Here is a 19,926-nt window from a genome sequence, read left to right on the forward strand (position 1 = left end):
TACTGCCCATGTTTAAGGTGCATGTTAGCTGATTTGCAGAGGGAGCTGCAATGTGAGGTCCTGGCTGAGGATTGTTGCTGCACTGGCTGAACTGAATTGAGTGGGGATATAAAAATAAGGGGAAAATCCTTGGGTAATTACAAATGAAGGCTCTTGGTACCAATAGAGGCCAGCTCTAGTCAAGCTGAAAAAAACCCAAACGGAACAGGAAGGAACTGCCAAGTCAGAAAAAAAAAGTAGGGAAGGACTAAGGCACAGCCCTAGCTCAGGGGTAGATTCTGTAGTAAAGGTTTGAAAAATTAGAAATATATTGACACATATTTCCAACTTTTATTTTACATTATATAAAATAAAGTAGACAAAATCTGGGAGGAGGGTGAAGGGGGTTGGAGGCAGGCCAGAGGTAATTTGAAAAAGGAGGTGCGTGTAGCCAAAAGGCAGCGAAGATCAGAGGCAAAGAGCTAGATTTAAAAAGGGTGCACGTGCCAAAACCGGGAGATACGCCGCTCATGACTCAGATGTGCACAGGCCACGCGGATTTTAAAAGGCCTGCGGCCACACGTGTGTCTCCTGGTAAACGGATAATAAAGTTTTGGCAAAAAGGGGTGGGATGTGGATGTGGTCTAGGCAGGGCATGGGTGGGGAATAGATAGGGCATGGGTGGGTTGGGACTGCACCATGCAGTCAGTTAAGTGCACTAGAGTGCACTAGGATCCTACAACCGCTTGACTTGCTTTTGCTATGGGCTGCTTGTAAGTAGGTAAATTTTTTTTAAAAAGGGTAGTTAGCGAGGTTTTAAGGGTGGAGGTTAGTAGGGTAAAAGGGAGGCTAGTTAGGTAGAGGGTTTAGGAAGTCCTCTCCTTTACTGGGGCAAACTGGGAGGGAACTGGGAAATAGGCCTAATGTGTCGCTGCATGCATCTAATAAAATCGCCCACACTTCCGCGCTCAAGGCGGCATTCGAGCGCACATGTGCACGTCAATATAAAATTGTCCATGCATATATGTGCGGGTAGCCGATTTTATAACATGCGCATGCGTCACTTTGAAAATTACTGCTAAAGGTGTTTTTCAGATGGACATAATAGGTTTGATTGATGAGTGCAATAGCTAGCTGGAAGAAACTGAACATTAACTTGAAATGTAGAATGTCAGCATAGTATCAGGATTTTAGCCAGAGCCATACATCTGGAATGTAGGAAACAAAGTCTGGGGCTTACTAGAAGCTAGGGATGTGAATCGTGTCCTCGATCGTCTTAATGATCGATTTCGGCTGGGAGGGGGAGGGAATCGTATTGTTGCCATTTGGGGGGGTAAAATATCGTGAAAAATCGTGAAAAATCGAAAAATCGCAAAACCGGCACATTAAAACCCCCTAAAACCCACCCCCGACCCTTTAAATTAAATCCCCCACCCTCCCGAACCCCCCCCAAATGACTTAAATAACCTGCGGGTCCAGCGGCGGTCCGGAACGGCAGCGGTCCGGAACGGGCTCCTGCTCCTGAATCTTGTTGTCTTCAGCCGGCGCCATTTTCCAAAATGGCGCCGAAAAATGGCGGCGGCCATAGACGAACACGATTGGACGGCAGGAGGTCCTTCCGGACCCCCGCTGGACTTTTGGCAAGTCTCGTGGGGGTCCGGAAGGACCTCCTGCCGTCCAATCGTGTTCGTCTATGGCCGCCGCCATTTTTCGGCGCCATTTTGGAAAATGGCGCCGGCTGAAGACAACAAGATTCAGGAGCAGGAGCCCGTTCCGGACCGCTGCCGTTCCGGACCGCCGCTGGACCCGCAGGTTATTTAACTCATTTGGGGGGGGTTGGGGAGGGTGGGGGATTTAATTTAAAGGGTCGGGGGGCCTCCTGACCCCCACGAGACTTTTGGCAAGTCTCGTGGGGGTCAGGAGGCCCCCCACAAGCTGGCCAAAAGTTCCTGGAGGTCCAGCGGGGGTCAGGGAGCGATTTCCCGCCGCGAATCGTTTTCGTACGGAAAATGGCGCCGGCAGGAGATCGACTGCAGGAGGTCATTCAGCGAGGGTTCCGGCGCCTCGCTGAACAACCTCCTGCAGTCGATCTCCTGCCGGCGCCATTTTCCATACGAACACGATTGGACGGCAGGAGGTCCTTCCGGACCCCCGCTGGACTTTTGGCAAGTCTCGTGGGGGTCAGGAGGCCCCCCACAAGCTGGCCAAAAGTTCCTGGAGGTCCAGCGGGGGTCAGGGAGCGATTTCCCGCCGCGAATCGTTTTCGTATGGAAAATGGCGCCGGCAGGAGATCGACTGCAGGAGGTCGTTCAGCGAGGGTTCCGGCGCCTCGCTGAACAACCTCCTGCAGTCGATCTCCTGCCGGCGCCATTTTCCGTACGAAAACGATTCGCGGCGGGAAATCGCTCCCTGACCCCCGCTGGACCTCCAGGAACTTTTGGCCAGCTTGTGGGGGGCCTCCTGACCCCCACGAGACTTGCCAAAAGTCCAGCGGGGGTCCGGAAGGACCTCCTGCCGTCCAATCGTGTTCGTCTATGGCCGCCGCCATTTTTCGGCGCCATTTTGGAAAATGGCGCCGGCTGAAGACAACAAGATTCAGGAGCAGGAGCCCGTTCCGGACCGCTGCCGTTCCGGACCGCCGCTGGACCCGCAGGTTATTTAAGTCATTTGGGGGGGGTTCGGGAGGGTGGGGGATTTAATTTAAAGGGTCGGGGGGCCTCCTGACCCCCACGAGACTTTTGGCAAGTCTCGTGGGGGTCAGGAGGCCCCCCACAAGCTGGCCAAAAGTTCCTGGAGGTCCAGCGGGGGTCAGGGAGCGATTTCCCGCCGCGAATCGTTTTCGTACGGAAAATGGCGCCGGCAGGAGATCGACTGCAGGAGGTCATTCAGCGAGGGTTCCGGCGCCTCGCTGAACGACCTCCTGCAGTCGATCTCCTGCCGGCGCCATTTTCCGTACGAACACGATTGGACGGCAGGAGGTCCTTCCGGACCCCCGCTGGACTTTTGGCAAGTCTTGTGGGGGTCAGGAGGCCCCCCACAAGCTGGCCAAAAGTTCCTGGAGGTCCAGCGGGGGTCAGGGAGCGATTTCCCGCCGCGAATCGTTTTCGTATGGAAAATGGCGCCGGCAGGAGATCGACTGCAGGAGGTCGTTCAGCGAGGGTTCCGGCGCCTCGCTGAACAACCTCCTGCAGTCGATCTCCTGCCGGCGCCATTTTCCGTACGAAAACGATTCGCGGCGGGAAATCGCTCCCTGACCCCCGCTGGACCTCCAGGAACTTTTGGCCAGCTTGTGGGGGGCCTCCTGACCCCCACGAGACTTGCCAAAAGTCCAGCGGGGGTCCGGAAGGACCTCCTGCCGTCCAATCGTGTTCGTCTATGGCCGCCGCCATTTTTCGGCGCCATTTTGGAAAATGGCGCCGGCTGAAGACAACAAGATTCTGGAGCAGGAGCCCGTTCCGGACCGCTGCCGTTCCGGACCGCCGCTGGACCCGCAGGTTATTAAAGTCATTTGGGGGGGGTTCGGGAGGGGGGGGATTTAATTTAAAGGGTCGGGTGTGGGTTTTAGGGGGTTTTAGTGTGCCGGCTCACGATTCTAACGATTTATAACGATAAATCGTTAGAATCTCTATTGTATTGTGTTCCATAACGGTTTAAGACGATATTAAAATTATCGGACGATAATTTTAATCGTCCTAAAACGATTCACATCCCTACTAGAAGCAGACAGGTTGGAGTAAGGCTGTTCAATGGAGAGAATAGTATAAGTTTGTAACTGCCTCATCAATTGACTCTGACAAGGTTGTAGAAGAGAGGAGAAAAGAGAAAGAAGTAGAAAGGATGCAGGGGTCAACAATCTGGCAATTCCTAAAGGTATTGGTTATGACTGAACTAGGCAAAGAACAAGTATGCGGTAAGGTTTATTTGAATGGCCTGTAAACAGAACCACAGTCAATCAATTATATATACACAAAGTTTTTAATCCAAATAAAGGCTGAAACTGACTCACAACTCTGTCCCACGACATGGGACCATGTTTCGCCAAGGTTGCATTGGGAGGGACGGTTTACAGAAAAATTTTAAACAGGTATCTAGTTTGTACAAAAGCATATCATTTTTGTACACAAAACAGCCTAAATGCAAACTGTAAACAATCTTATATAAGAGTAAAATTCACTTAAAAGTGATTGGCTGAACAACCTCTGAGTTGTGGGGATACCGGAATCCATTCCAGAATATTCGTTGGTGGCCTGCTTAGAGGCCTGGCTAATGCAGGCCTTAAATTTGACCAGGGCTCATCGTTTGGGTCCACTGATTGCTGAAGTTTCTAATAACCTTAAACCTAGAGTAGTTAATTTTAAAGTATTAAACTTTGCACATAAGGCGGATATGTTTAAGAGCTTATCATTGTCAAAGCGAAGTTCAATTTGAAGGTGTTAAAGTGCTCCTCTTTCAAGACTATTCTGCTACTGTCACTACAAAGAGTAGAGCCATTGCACCAGTATGTGACTAATTGATAAAATTGCAAATAAGATCCACATTGTTATTTCCAGTGAGACTGAAAGTTTTTTTTATAAGGGGAAAATATTTTTCTTAATGCTGCAGAAGAAGCTTGTACTTTTCTTCGAGACATGAACTCCAGCTAATTTGCTGCATTCTTCCAGGGGAGTTATGTTATTGCAATTGATATAAGCAAGATGAAGGATTTTTTCCTCCCTGCTGAGGCCTCCTGCCTCATCAAGTTTCCCCTTCTTCATAGGGGATTGGCCTCTGTGGACAACCTGTCAGAGGATCCCGAAGTATTTAGTTCACTACGTTAGATTTTTGCCAGAATTCCCTTTGGGGCAAAAGGGCTCTCATATCAAAGGATTGAAGACCCGTGCGCTTGCACACCACTCTATTCCCTAGGTAGGCAAGACCTGTGACAGATGAGATTTTTGATGACCAAAATGTATCCTGTTTTTTCAAGAAGGAAAATGCGCTTTTTATTGTGAAGAGGTTTTAAGCCACTCCTCTTCACCGGGAGCCTGGTTGGATCAGCAGTTACCATCCAAAGACTTTTCAACCCGAGGAGTCACCCTATCAGATCCACTTAATAAAGTCAAGGAAGAACAAGGAGACCCCATCCGGACTCTCCACTAATTTGGGACCAAGACAGAGGGCAGGGTGTTCATGAAGATGCTGGATTATAAAGTAGGATTTTACTATGCTAGAAGGGGACCCCTGATCTAGGAAATCCAGATAAGCCTCTGGGGAGCTTTAAGTGCATAATTTACACCACCATGGAAAGCTCAATCAGTGTGCTGAAAGGAAAGGATGCCTACCCACAGTGAAACACTCTATCTCTAAAGACATCATCTGCAACTGAACAAGTATTTAAAGATGAATTTTGTTTGCCTTAAACCAATCAGTAAATTATTATTTCACACCCAGCACCTGGTCCTGTTTGGTTATTCACAGCATCTCCCTCCAGAGGATACTACAGCTATAAATACACACAAAGGACACACTGACATTTCTTTCATTGTCTGGGCCATAGACAAGAGTCTCCCTCCATAGAAAGAATCCCCCTCAGGGATCAAGAGTCAAGCTGGGAAGGAGTCAGCAAGTTGGAGCAGCCCCAGCGGTTATAAATGTGACTATGTGCCCTTGGGACTAAACACCCCAAGTAAGGGTTACACTAACAGATGCCAGCTTGTCTGTGCTTTCCTTCTGGCTTTTCTTGCTTGTTCTACTGAATTCTCCAATCCTGGCTTGGATTCTGCCCATGACTCTGCCTGCTGTTTGGTCTGTCTGTATTCTTAGATTGTATTAAAATATAGACATAGCTTTTTTTGAGCTTAAATATTTCTATGACCATCCTTGACCTTGTGCCTTGGCTGCTTTTACTGGGCTAAAATGTGTTTGTGAAGAGACAATTGAACATTCAGATAAATACCAAGGGGGTCATTTATCAAAATGTGCTAAGGCGTTTTCGCATGCATTAAGGGTTTATCGCATGTGAAAAGCCCCGTTAACGCATGCGATAGCACCATATCGTATGGTGCTATGCAAATTTGAAAAAGAGGAAGAGTTAGGTTTGCCAGTCTCTGAAGTGCTATTGCACAGACTTAACAAGATTTGATGCTCCTGGAGCACCAGCCTAGCCAACTGGAGAGAGAAAGCAAGAGAAAGCCAGAGAGAAAGAGAGAGAAAGCCTAGCCATGATGTCATCTCCCTAGATAGGTATGTGTATCCCTATGGGTGGCCCACCTAGTAACTCGAGGTGAGGTTTAGGTATTAGTGTAGGCAGTTAGGGTCCACTTTGACATTCAATGTGAGACGTACAAACAGAACAGTGGTCTCTTGTGAAGATTTGATGACCTACGGATAGAGGAAACTCACCCAAAGATGAGATTTGGGCAATGTTCTCTCCACCTAGCTTGATGTTACCCAGGTAGAGAGTCCATCAAGCTGGGTTGAGAGAACCTTGCACAAATATCATCTTGGAGTGACCACTGTTCTGTTCGTACGTCTCACGTTGAATGTCAAAGTGGTCCCTAACCCCCTACACTAATACCTAAATCTCACCTCCATAACATGCAAATTTTCTCTCATGCATATTCATTGTGGATATCCTGAAAACCCGACTGGCTGGTGGGCCCCCAAGACAGGGTTGGGGACCACTGATTTAGCTGAATGGAAAACCCCCTTCCAAAACTGGGAAAAATGCTGTCACTGCAGTGCTATCCTCTTTCCCCAGGGTGAAGACTCCTGATGGGGGTCCTCAGTGGTCTTACAATTGGTTCAATACTCTCTGTAGCCTTTATACAAATCTCTGATGGGAAGAATCTGATAGCAGAGAGTTAAGCAGAAATGCAAGTAAGACAAGCAGAATCTATAAAGCACCTTTAATAGTGTGCACAAAAAGATGAATTTCCTGCTTCTTGTACAGAGTGCAAAGGAAGTAGCCCTTTTTTTAAACTTTAAGCAGTATAACACTGACAAACAGTAACACACAGTTTCTATACAACACTAGTACACAGCTGAGAACAGCGCACTGTTTAGCCCGCAGCTGGACGCGGGTTGTATAGGAGCTAGCTAATCCCCTTATTGCAATAAGGGGATTAACGCCTCTACAATGCACTAGGGATGTGAATCGTTTTTTGACGATTTAAAATATCGTCCGATATATTTTAAATCGTCAAAAATTGTTAGGGCCACGATACAATACCAATTCCCCAGATTTATCGTCAAAAAATTGTAAATCGGGGGAAGGGGGAGGGCAGGAAAACCGGCACACTAAAACACCCTAAAACCCACCCCCAACCCTTTAAATTAAATCCCCCACCCTCCCGAACGCCTTAAATTACCTGGGGGTCCAGCGGCGGTCCGGAACGGTCTCCTGCAATTGAATCGTGTTGTCTTCAGCCGGCGCCATTCTGCGCCACCATTTTGCAAAATGGCGGTGCAAAATGGCGGCGGCCATAGACCAACACGATTCGACTGCAGGAGGTCGTTCCGGACCCCCGCTGGACTTTTGGCAAGTCTTGTGGGGGTCAGGAGGCCCCCCCAAGCTGGCCAAAAGTCCCTGGGGGTCCAGCGGGGGTCCGGGAGCGATCTCCTGCCGCGAATCGTTTTCCGTACGGAAAATGGCGCCGGCAGGAGATCGACTGCAGGAGGTCGTTCAGCGGGGTTTCCCGGACCCCCCGGACCCCGCTGGACCCCCAGCGGGGGTTCCGGACCCCGGCTGAACGACCTCCTGCAGTCGATCTCCTGCCGGCGCCATTTACCATACGGAAAATGGCGCCGGCCATATGCGTATGGCCGGCGCCATTTTCCGTATGGAAAACAATTTCCGGCAGGAAATCACTCCCGGACCCCCACTGGACCCCCAGGGACTTTTGGCCAGCTTGGGGGGGGGCCTCCTGACCCCAACAAGACTTGCCAAAAGTCCAGCGGGGGTCCGGAACGACCTCCTGCAGTCGAATCGTGTTGGTCTATGGCCGCCGCCATTTTGCGACGCCATTTTGCAAAATGGCGGCGCAGAATGGCGCCGGATGAAGACAACACGATTCAATTGCAGGAGACCGTTCCGGACCGCCACTGGACCCCCAGGTAATTTAAGGCGTTCGGGAGGGTGGGGGATTTAATTTAAAGGGTCGGGGGTGGGTTTTAGGGTGTTTTAGTATGCCGGTTTTCCTGCCCTCCCCCTTCCCCCGATTTAGCTACGGACCGCCGCTGGACCCCCAGGTAATTTAAGGCATTTGGGGGGGTTCGGGAGGGTGGGGGATTTAATTTAAAGGGTCGGGGGTGGGTTTTAGGGGGTTTTAGTGTGCCGGTTCACGATTTTAACGATTTTCACGATACTCTAAACACCCAAACGGCGACGATACGATTCCCTCCCCCTCCCAGCCGAAATCGATCGTTAAGACGATCGAGGACACGATTCACATCTCTACAATGCACATCCAACGTGGAGTGAAACTAATAGCGCTCATCACATGCAAATGCATGTGAATGAGGCTATTAGCTATTTTACTCCCAATACAAAAAAAAATGTGCATCTAGGACGCAGATTTTAGCGATCAGAAATTAACACCTGCCCGGAACAGGTGTTAATTGCTGAGCGCTACTAAAACTAGTACAGAAAATCAGAAAAAACTGCTTTCCTGTACTGCCTCCTACTTAATATCATTGCGATATTAAGTAGGAGGAACAACTCTTTAAAAAAAATAATTTAAAAAAAAGTTTTAAAAAAGCACTGGCAGTCGGGTGCAATTTATTAGCGTTATTCCTCTAACCCTGCATGTGCACTGGTTAGGAAAACAGATGCTGATAAATTCAGTGTTAGTTTTCTTAACCGGCAGACAGCCAACGACAGCGGACCTCTCTCTGGCGCACTCTGTCAAGGAGGTGCTAGAGGCGCGCAATTGCCCCTAGCACCTCCTTAACAGCGTGAGCCCTAATTTAAATATCGCATCGCGCCCCTAGGAGTGGTGCCTGGGGGCGCATTAGGAAAGCGGGCGCTGAACACACAGCGCCCACTTTCAGCGCAACCTTTTTGCATCAACCCCTTTGTGCCTCGTTTCCTCCTCCCCCCACACCTATTGGGGCCAGAAGTGCAACAGCCATTTACCTCTATACCTATACAATCCAAATAGTTCAAAAAAGACCACATGTTTTATCCATAGAATCAAACTTTTATTTATCAAACATTGCAAGGTTAGCAGTTAGAAGAAAATAAACAGTACATGTCTCTAAAGTCCTTGCAGTTTAACGTAGGCTTATACAGAATAGAGCTGGATTGAAATATGTCAGAAACCTAAAACTGCTTAGAGTATTAATAAAGATAAGTAGATGGCTAGCCCACCCACACACATACACACACACTTTGGGAGATTACCTTCTGTTTACCTCTGAAGCAGTCTCTGGCTGGAGATCTCAGAGACAGTCTCAAGGGAAAGCGCTTGCTTCCTTGGTCATGGGACTGCCTGGGCTGAAGAAGCATCCCTCAGCCCTGTGGCAGTCTCTGGCTTTATGGCAGGCAGCCAGATACCAGGCAGGGGTTTCCTCTCTGCAGTCTCACTGGACACCTCTGCTCATCTACCTCTTTGATACAGGGAGGGGCAGGACTGGTGCCTTGGCGTCATCAAGTGTTGATTGCCTTTTTCTTGTTTGCCCTCATTCTGTTTTTTTCTCTGTTGCTTATAACAGCCAGAAGATGAATATGCAAAACTCTCATGCATAGTCACACGGCGAGCGTATGGTATCGTCTCTTCATTTCAGATTGCTGACCTCCCCTTTTTCCATGGTGGGGTCACTGCTCCTGCTGGTGGCCCTCAATTCAGGGTATGGTCCTGTCACTTCTTGATCAGTGCTGCCCTGTGCTGTCAGTGATTTTCTTCATTTCAGATAGCTACCCACCCTCCCATCGGGGGGGGGGGGGGGGGTTCACTGCTCCTGTCTGATGAACTGTCCTTGGTTAGACTGTTTTTCTGCTCTGGGTAAATGAAGTTGTTTTCGTAGTTCCTCTGTGAAGCTCCTTCTTGGATTGATTGATTGTTTCTTGTTTCCAGGGCTTGTTTGTGCGTCTCTAACTTGTGGCTGTTTTGGGGACACTTATAGGTTAGGGCCCTTAATCAAACAAGCAGAACAGATAACCTGGGTGGTATATTTGCCCTGGTCAAAAGTTCCTTATCTTGTTTTTCTGTGCTGAGACAGTGTTCCTTTGCTGGAACATACATGTCAGTGTTAATCTTATGCAGCCTGTGTCCCTCTGGGGTCAGTATTCATAAAAGTTAGAATTCATATTTGTTGCATACAGTGATAAAACATCTGAGCTCTCCCTTACAATAATAACAGATTGAATTCAAAATACAGGTCTAACAACCACACTAAACAACTGCTTCTCAGATAAGTACCACTTTAGATCTGATACTCTCAAACTTTGGTCTTGGAATTGACTTAGTCATAATATCTGCTAGCAAATTGTCAGATTTGCAACATACAAACACAATCGCATCTTGTTCCACTAAATCTCGAAGATTTTAGTTTGACATTGACATGCTCGGCTCTGACATTTATTTTCTCAATGTTTACATGCTTTATACACCTCAAATAAAACTGGTGATTGAGCAACTGACTCTCTAATATCTTGTAGTAGCTGACACAGCCAAACAACATCTTGAATAGCACAGGTCATTGAGATGTATTCAGTTTCTGTTGATGATAGTGCAACTAACATTGACTTTTTACTGGACAAAGAAATTAGACTGTCGCAAAGTTTAAACTATTAGCATTGATTTATGATCACTGGGAACACTGGAATCACTACCCCAATCAGATTCGACATAATCCTTTGAGCTCAAGGTCTCTTTTCGCAGACATTTTTAGAGTTAAGTCTTGAGTGCACTTAAAGTACTGCATGACTATTTTAATGGTATTCCTATGTCCTTTGCAATGTTTACTGACACGTCTACAGAGATGAGACATTGCCACTCCAATATCTGGTTGAGTAGTGGTTGCCACATACAAAAGTGCCCCCACTGATTGTCTCTACTGATCATTACTTGGCAAGAGATCATCCTCCCTTTCCAACTTCAGATAAGATGCACCCATTGGCGCAGCTAAACCATTAGCTTCTGACATCCTAAATCGGTTGAGAATTGCACAGATTTTATCTAATTGATTTAGAAGAAAACTCCCATTTTCTTGTCACTGAATATGACTTCCTAGATAGTATGTCACTTCTCCTACATCCTTAGTACTGATGTGCAAGTTAAGAACTTTGCTTAGCTTTGAAACTTTTGAGCTTTTTTTGTGGGCAATAAGCAAATCATCTACATATGGCCATTTTCCATCCTCAGAGTATAGGCATGGATCAGCCTTGCTTCATATGAACCCTTGTTCTAGCAAAACTAAGTTTATTTTTCAGTTCCATGCTTTAGCTAAATGCTTAAGACCACTGAGAGATTTTTGTAGTTTGCAGACAAGATGTTATTTTTCCTTTTAATGTAACCTTCAGGTTGTACTATGTACAGCTCCTCTTCAATATCATCTATATTTCTCAAGGTGGCTACAGCAATGAGAGCTCTGAAAGTACTTTGCTTAGCCACGGATGCAAAAGCAGCATCATAATCTTCCCCGTATTTTTGAGAAAAACATTTTCTCACTAATTTTGCCTTATAATTATGAACTTTTTCTTCAGAGTCTCACTTGATTTTGAAAACCCATTTATGTCTGATAGCATGCTTTCCTGTGGGTAAGTCTGTAAGCTCCCATGTCTTGAGTTGTTTAAGAGTTCCATCTATTCATGAGCAACTTTAATCTATTTTGTCTATCAAATGCAGGCAATTTTTGCATGTCTTTCCAGGATCCTGGCTCGGGTTTTGATGGTATCTGAGCAATGTAGGATAAACGTTTAGGTGGGATACCCTTGTTCTGCCTTGTGGATCTCCTGAATGAAGACTGAAGTTATTGCTCCACTTTCTCCTCAGTATTAACTGGATCATCTATAGCAACTACTGTATCTGCTGATTTTCAGATGGAGATATTTGGGCTTCTTGCTCAAGCTGTACTTTTTGTGTTATTGCATGCAAGGTTAGAGATACAGAATTTTCATCAGTCACAACACTTCTATTAATTCTTACATTGCTGGTATCTCTGTGCAGAATTCTGTAACACTTTTGTGACTCACTGTAACCTACAAGCACTCCTTCTTGTGCACGAGCATCCCACTTTGTGTACTTTTCCTTTCAAATATTTTAATATGCTGCAGGTTAGGTTTCTTCCCATTCCATAACTCATATGGACTCCTTTCACATGCTTTTCCCCATAAGCGATTTTGGAGATAGGCTGTCATGATGGCTTCTTCCCAGTAGGTAGCTGACATATCTGCACCAAAGAACATACTCCACTTTTACAAAGTGGCCTATTCATTCTTTAAGCCACACCATTTAGTTCTGGATTATATGGAACTGTGGATAATACTTTAAAATCGGTGGCTCAGTGTGCTGCAGCAGTCAAAAAAGCAAACAGAATGTTAGGAATTATTAGGAAGGGAATGGTTAATAAAACGGAAAATGTCATAATGCCTCTATATCGCTCCATGGTGAGACTGCACCTTAAATACTGTGTACAATTCTGGTCGCCGCATCTCAAAAAAGATATAGTTGCGATAGAGAAGGTACAGAGAAGGGCAACCAAAATGATAAAGGGAATGGAACAGCTCCCCTATGAGGAAAGGCTGAAGAGGTTAGGGCTGTTCAGCTTGGAGAAGAGAGTGCTGAGGGGGGATATGATAGAGGTGTTTATAATCATGAGAGGTCTAGAACGGGTAGATGTGAATCAGTTATTTACTCTTTCGGATAATAGAAAGACTAGGGGGCACTCCATGAAGTTAGCATGTGGCACATTTAAAACCAATCTGAGAAAGTTCTTTTTCACTCAACGCACAATTAAACTCTGGAATTTATTGCCAGAGGATGTGGTTAGTGCAGTTAGTGTACCTGGGTGTGAGTGCAGGGGATGGCTCCCGGACTCCCCACTGAACCACCAGGGAGTTTTGGTAAGTCTTCAGGAGGTCAGGAGGGTGGGAGGTTTGTTTAAATTGGCTCATTTATGTGGCCGAATAATTCGGCGAAGATTCGTTATATTCATGGGGAATCGCGATATGTTTCGCTTCCCCATGAATACAACAAATAGGGCCCTATACGTTGCGGATTCCCGATTCGTAGGGAACGAATGCACACCCCTTACTGCTATTAATTGCATCAGTAGCATGGGAACTTCTTAATGTTTGGGTAATTGCCAGGTTCTTGTGGCCTGGTTTGGCCTCTGTTGGAAACAGGATGCTGGGCTTGATGGACCCTTGGTCTGACCCAGCATGGCAATTTCTTATGTTCTTATGTGATCTGGAATGCAATCCCACATTTTTTTAGAATAGCTTGTGTTTTGTCAGATGTATATTGTGTGCCATTGTCTGCAAGTAGCACTTTAGGAAAACTGCCAAAATTGTTGCTCACATGAGCAAAACATTTCTCAAGTTTTTAAGAGACTTCATCCTTGCTGTGCAGCAGGTAAATTGTTGTAAATCTTGAGAAATCATCTACGAATGTAAGAAAAGTTTTTTCTTTCCTGAAGTCTCATTTTTCATTGGACAACACACATCTGTTTCAATCAAATCCAAATACCTTTCAGCTCTGTTATTACTGATTTTTGGAAAACATTTCCTTGACATTTTCCCTTTTAAGCAGCTAGATTTCATTATTTGACTGCACAGATTGATTTTGATACCATCAGATTATTGTTTTTGGACTAACTTCCTTATTGCTTCAGGATTTCTGTGCCCTAAACGACAGTGCCATACATGAGTACAATTAATATGATGTTTTTGCTTAGCAGTATTAACAACTTCACTGCAGTTTAATTGATTATAGCTCATTTGAGATTTTGCCTTCTGCAATTGTATAAACAAAAAAATTCTGCTACTTGTGGCTCTTATACATAATATTATGACCATCCTAAGTGTCTGGTCACTGGCTCATAATGATGCCTTTAATGACACTAAGACCTGGTATATAGTGCAGAAGGCTGTGTATTCTTTGTTAAAGCCTAAAAGCACAATACCCAGTTTAATCATAGGTCTTTCCTCACCACAGTTGATTATGCTCAAGATCAAATAACTGTAATTAGCATATGATAGTGCACTAAACGTAATTTGGAGTGCACTTATCTTGGTCCTGAAGGTGATCCTCCAACGCTGCAGGGTTTCAGATCCTTCTTCAGGGAGCCTCAGGATATCTTGATTATTACACTTGAGCTTATGAGCGTGCTCGCAGCTGCATAGTCTCCGCTATGGTTATGTCTGCCGCGTCAAGGCATCATTATGAGCCAGTGACCAGACATTTATGACGGTCATCCACACCTTTTCTATAATATTATGTATAAGATCCACAAGTAGCAGAATTTTTTTGTTTATTGATTGTTTCAAAGTTTCTGCTCTATACAGGAGTTGATACACTCTTGTTCTGCAATTGTATGGCATCCATTTGTGATAAGGCAGTTGTCTCCTTTAAATATTACAGCATTACCTTGCTTGGTAAGCGTTTTCATTGACAGCAGGTTGCTTTCAAGATTAGGCACATATAACACTTTCTTAATAGTATCTTTCTGGTAAGGTTTGGGGAGACAGGGCAGTGAAGATATCCTTCCTCTATTCCTTCTAAGACAATATACTGTCAATTGGCTGTGACAATGCTTTCAGATTTATTTTGCTTAAACTGAGTGAAGACATTTTTATCATTTGTCTTATGACTTGTGACGCCTGAGTCAATGCATCAGGTATTTTGTGAAATTGCACCTGCATTAGTATTAAATGCAAATTTAGCATCAGAACTGATGTTATCCCCTGTTTATGTTCTGCATGTGTGACTGAGTTGAGGTAATCTCCTATTAGTAAATATATTAGTATTTTAGGGCTTTTGGAGGGTCAAGCCCACACATAACACACATTACAATAGGTCTAATACCATATGGGTTTTTTGTAGAAATTTCTGGTTGCATTATGGCAGTGCATGTAAACATAATATAATGTGATATTTTTACCTTAGAGTACTGTACTTTGATATTTCTCATATAAAATGTTATTATAAATGTAAAACTCTTAACTGTGTATTGAGGGGGTGGTTAAGGGTGGGGGGGGGGGGGGCGGGGTGTTGTGCATGGCTATAAGGTTTACCTAGGGTACCTAATACCCTTGCACTGGTTATGGATTCCAGGGCAGGGGGTGAAGACACAGGGGTTGGGAGAAGTGTCCGTTTTTAGAGTTTGTATTGCTGGAAGGACCTGGGCTTTTTTTTGTGAGTCCAGGACAGAGACTGGTGGTGGGGTGGGGCACAGCACAGTAATTCTTCACACAGGGTACAAAAACCTAGCACTGGCTATGGATTGACAATACCATGGCGTCTTACTTTCCCGTTGCTGGACTTAGTGCTTCTATTCTCAGACCTCACAATGCTGGTATCTACCAACACTATTCACCCTGCCATGTCTTATTTCTTATAATAATCCAAGCATGTTACTGAGTAATAACTGTATATGTTTTTGAAAGGACAGAGTGATCAACATGGGGCAGTTTTTTCTGGTGTAGTTGAAACTGATGTTAGTAACAATTGGCCTGAAAAGGGAAAAGGTTTCATATAAAAAAATAAAAACATTCATTCTTTTATTTTACTAAGTACAGCTGTACTTTGTTGGATAATGGAAACTGATGAGATAACCAGAACCAAAAATGAAATATTAAAAATGTTTTACTATTGCAGATTATAATTATGTTAGAACATATAGTTATAAAATGGGTGGCTCTGTGCTGACTTAATGCACACTGTAAACATGGCTTTTTTTTCAGTGCATTAAAGCAGTGCTCTGAACTTAAATCACAGAACGTTTGTTTCTAAGCTGACCAATTAAAAAGAAATTATGCAGCAAATCAACACATTTCTCAAGAGGAAAATAGATGGGAAGTGCCCCTGTCTTCCTGTACAGTAGTCTCACTGGAATAATGAACAGCACTGTGCAAGGCTTTACTAAATTTAAGACAATACGGCAGTTCCATGGTAACTGAAATACTAAACGCACCATGAAACTGAACGTCGCATAAGTTACTGCAGATGTTCCCTGCAGTGACAATGTAATTGATTGATGCGGGCATTAACACTACATCAAAATGTGTTGGGGAAAAGAGCTTGTAAAAGAATAAAGTTCTAGAATTCTTAATTGAAATCCTTCTGGCAGGACAGGCTTGACTGAGTAGATCAGCAGAGAACAAGTCATCATAGTAAGTTTGGTGGCCTGTGCAAAATGAGTCATAACTTTCAGAATATACTCAGCCAGATCAAAGGTCCATCAAGCCCAGTATTCTGTTTCCACCACTGGCAATTCAGGTCACAAATACCTGATACCAAATAGTAAATAGATTCCATGTTGCTTATATCCAGGGATAAGCATTTTAGTACACATGTTGAGGGGTCAGAAGATCACATCATGAAATTCACCAGAACCTTCTAACAGAAGTATTTAACTTTTATAATCCAGTGTGAGTATTGCACCCATCTACCAGAATTATATTGATAATCCAACATTTCTGTAGAAATTTGTGATGAACAAGATTATCTTAAATTTACAAAGAAAGTGAGGGCTATTTTATTTGCCCAAGCTTATCCTTAATGAAGAATATGATTTTAGATATTATTTGTTGATGCAGTAGTTAATTGATTGTATATGTTTTATATTATTTTAAGTAAATGTTGCAGGTATTTTATTGTATTGTTTTAATTTATGAATGTAAGCTGTCATCCACATTGATCGATTGGAAATTGTGTTATAAGAATAAATAAATAAAAGTAGATAACTGAATGAACAGGAAAACAGAGCTACTTGCTGAACCTTAAGAGGGTAGATTTTCAAGCGTGCGCGTCCATGTGCACACGCTTCCTGGCGTGCGCACATGGACGCGCCGACTTTCTAACATGCACATGTATGTGCGGGCAGCGCATGCAAGGGGGAGGGCCTTTTGTTATTTTCGTGCACGATGCATTCGGGCCTTCTCCAGTTCCCTTCCAGTCTGCTCCAATTAAGGAATGGACTATGAGGGAACTTCCTTACCCCCTACCTAAATTCCCTCCCTCTTCCCCTCTCCTTCCTACCCTTTAAACCCTACCTTTTGGGTTTTTTTCTTTGTTTTACGGAGCTAAAGTAAGTTGCACGCGCCGGCCGGCTGCCAGCGCGTGCAACAGTCTTCGGGACAACGATCAATAGCGCTGTCCCAGCCCGCCCCCTCCCGCCCATAACATGCCCCACCCCTTCAAAGAGGCCTGGCACTTACGAGCATATCGGTGTTTACGCTCGTGGATCTTTGAAAATCTACCCGTTAATGTAATAGAGTGGGGCAAGTCTTAGGGAGATTAATTTCAACAGCCTACAGTACAAAGTCCACAGCACATAACTGTGCTTTGAATATTCACAGGTGGTGCTGGTGCATGCATGAAGATATGCACGAGGATTTATATCTGCTCTCGAGCAGGAGTAACATTTTGCGTGCACATTCAAGTGTAAACTTTTCAAAATCAAAAGTATGTGCAGAAATGCTTTCCCCACCCCATCTTTGCTCCCCTCCTCCCCAGGAAGACCAATTGGGAATACAAGGAAAAGGGCATGCAAAATCGTGTTTCTTGCAGATTTTTCTTTGCAAAATCTTTCCGATTGACTTTCCAAAAGTGATTTGGCTTTGCTTGCCATTCTCCCAGGAAACATGACAATGTTGTGTTGATTCAGCACTAAGCCTCATACTAAAATACTTGGTCATGGGGCTTAGTTGAGTAAGGCTGATCTGTACTGTGCTTGTATTTTCTTTACCTAGCATCACAAAAAGAGCTTCTGAGCCTTACAGCACAGGAGATAACAAGAGAGAGTGAAAGTTCTCATAAGGATTGAAGAAAGAACATAAAGGGTCCAATGGGACTGAAAGAATTTAAAAGGTGGAGGACAGGGCTCAACAGGGAGAGAGGCTGAGAAAAGAAGGAACAGGCAGATACATAGGGCAAAGCAAACCCTAAAATTGTAAACAAGAATTTTAAAAAATCATTAATTTTGTCTTTGATTAGGATTGTAAGAGGGAGGAGTTGTTGTGATAATTAATCTGACTCAGTTTGTGTTTGGTGTCAGAGCCATGCCAGACTCCTTGGCTTAGTTCTGACTCTGCTTGCCTATCAAGCTGCCTGGTTGACCCAATCCTATAATGTAGTTTAAGGAAGATTCTGCTGCCATTGTATTTTGTCTGTTCTGAGGATAAATGGTGAAATTTAGCTTCCAGTGCTGTCAATCTCATACCATCCTTCAGCTAAAGTATTTCAGTATTAAAAAAAAATGAGAGGGCAATTTTTAAGGGAATTTAGCCAGGTAACTAGGGAGTAACCAGTTATATACAGGGTTGTGAAAATTACCCACCCCTCAGCTAGAGTTGGCTGAAGGAAAAAGGGGCATTCCTGGGGACAGGAAAAGGATAAGGAAGGGAAAGAACAAATGGTAATTTGATTTTCCATTCCCCATGCATACTTTCCAGTGTAGCCTCTGCCCACAGGTAAACCAGGTAACTAACCACAGCCATTACCAATGATAATTTTCAAAGAAAAACTACTTAGGTGGTTTCTCTTTGTAAATTAATGTTAAGATCTGTGGATATAAACCACCTGAATTTTTGAGAATTGCCCCTGTAAAAATTGACCTAAACTGGAGACAGGTTCATCGTTATCTAAACTTATGCGGTGAGCACCCGGTGCCACTGTCTCCAATTGTCCACAACCCTATTATTTCTTATTTCACCTTTATTTATTTAAAAAAAATTATAACCAGCATCCTCCAGTAGTTCAGGAAGGGGAACAAGAGTAAATGCATAAAAAAAAACATTTAAAAAGCAAAATCAGTTTGTACAAAATAAAAAAACAAAAACATAGACAATAAAGACACTTCTTGAAGTGACCTTGCAACAGCAGATGGAAGTAAGCAATGATGACACTGCTGAAGAAAAAAAGCTTATGACTGCAGATGGAAATAAACAGGAGAAGCTAACAATCAAATGCTTCTTTTAAAGAAATGTTATTAAAGCTTGTTTGAGCATCTGATGATCTGTAATGTTGTGTAGCTCAAAAAGGCAGGAAGTTCTCTGGTCTCTGCTAGATGAACTAAAGGGTAGATTTTCAAAACCTATGCATGTGCATCCATGTGCATGTGCTACCCGGCGCGCACACATGGACGCGTGATTTTATAAGGTGGCGTTCGCATGTTATAAAATGCCAGGTCGGCACGCACAAGGGGGGGTCCACTTTTGCAATTACCCACGGTGAATCATCGGGTCTTCCCAGTCCCAATTAAGGATCGGACTGGGAGGGAACTTCCCAACACCCTAGCCTAACCTCCCTTCCCCTTCCCCTATACTGCCCTCCCCCTATTCCTATCCTTTACTAGCCCGAATATTTTTATTTCACCTTTTGCTCCTGCCTCAGAGCAGGAGCAAGTTGTGCACGTCAGCACCCTGCTGGCGCGCGATCCCCCGGCACAGCAGCAAATGGCCACTGTGCTGGGCACCTCTAGCCCCGCCCTGCCCCTGGACCACCCTTTTTTCCAGCCCCAGGACTTACACAGATCCCAGGGTTTACGTGCGTGGCCGGGCTTTTTGAAAATTGTCCCGGCGCGCATAAGACCCGGCCACATGCATAAACCCCGGGCTTTTTTGTGCGCTGGGGTTTGAAAATCTATCCCTGAGTGCGAGGAGGCAATGTCAAGAAGATTTTGACGTGACAGAGTGTACATGTAGGGGTATAGATTTTTATTTATTTATTTATTTGTTGAGTTTTATATACCGTCATTCGGTAGAGCCATCACAACAGTTTACAAAAGTATACATTTTTCTTA

The 19,926-nt window shown here is 44.5% G+C and overlaps 1 protein-coding gene across 6 annotated transcripts in view; it reads left to right on the plus strand.

Moving 5' to 3' along the window:
* Positions 1 to 19,926, plus strand: part of SLC8A1 (solute carrier family 8 member A1) — a 1,139,344-nt gene that overhangs the window by 124,705 nt on the left and 994,713 nt on the right. The window lies entirely within an intron of this gene.

Source organism: Rhinatrema bivittatum, chromosome 3 (genome assembly GCF_901001135.1).
Source record: "Rhinatrema bivittatum chromosome 3, aRhiBiv1.1, whole genome shotgun sequence".
NCBI classification, from domain to species: domain Eukaryota; kingdom Metazoa; phylum Chordata; class Amphibia; order Gymnophiona; family Rhinatrematidae; genus Rhinatrema; species Rhinatrema bivittatum.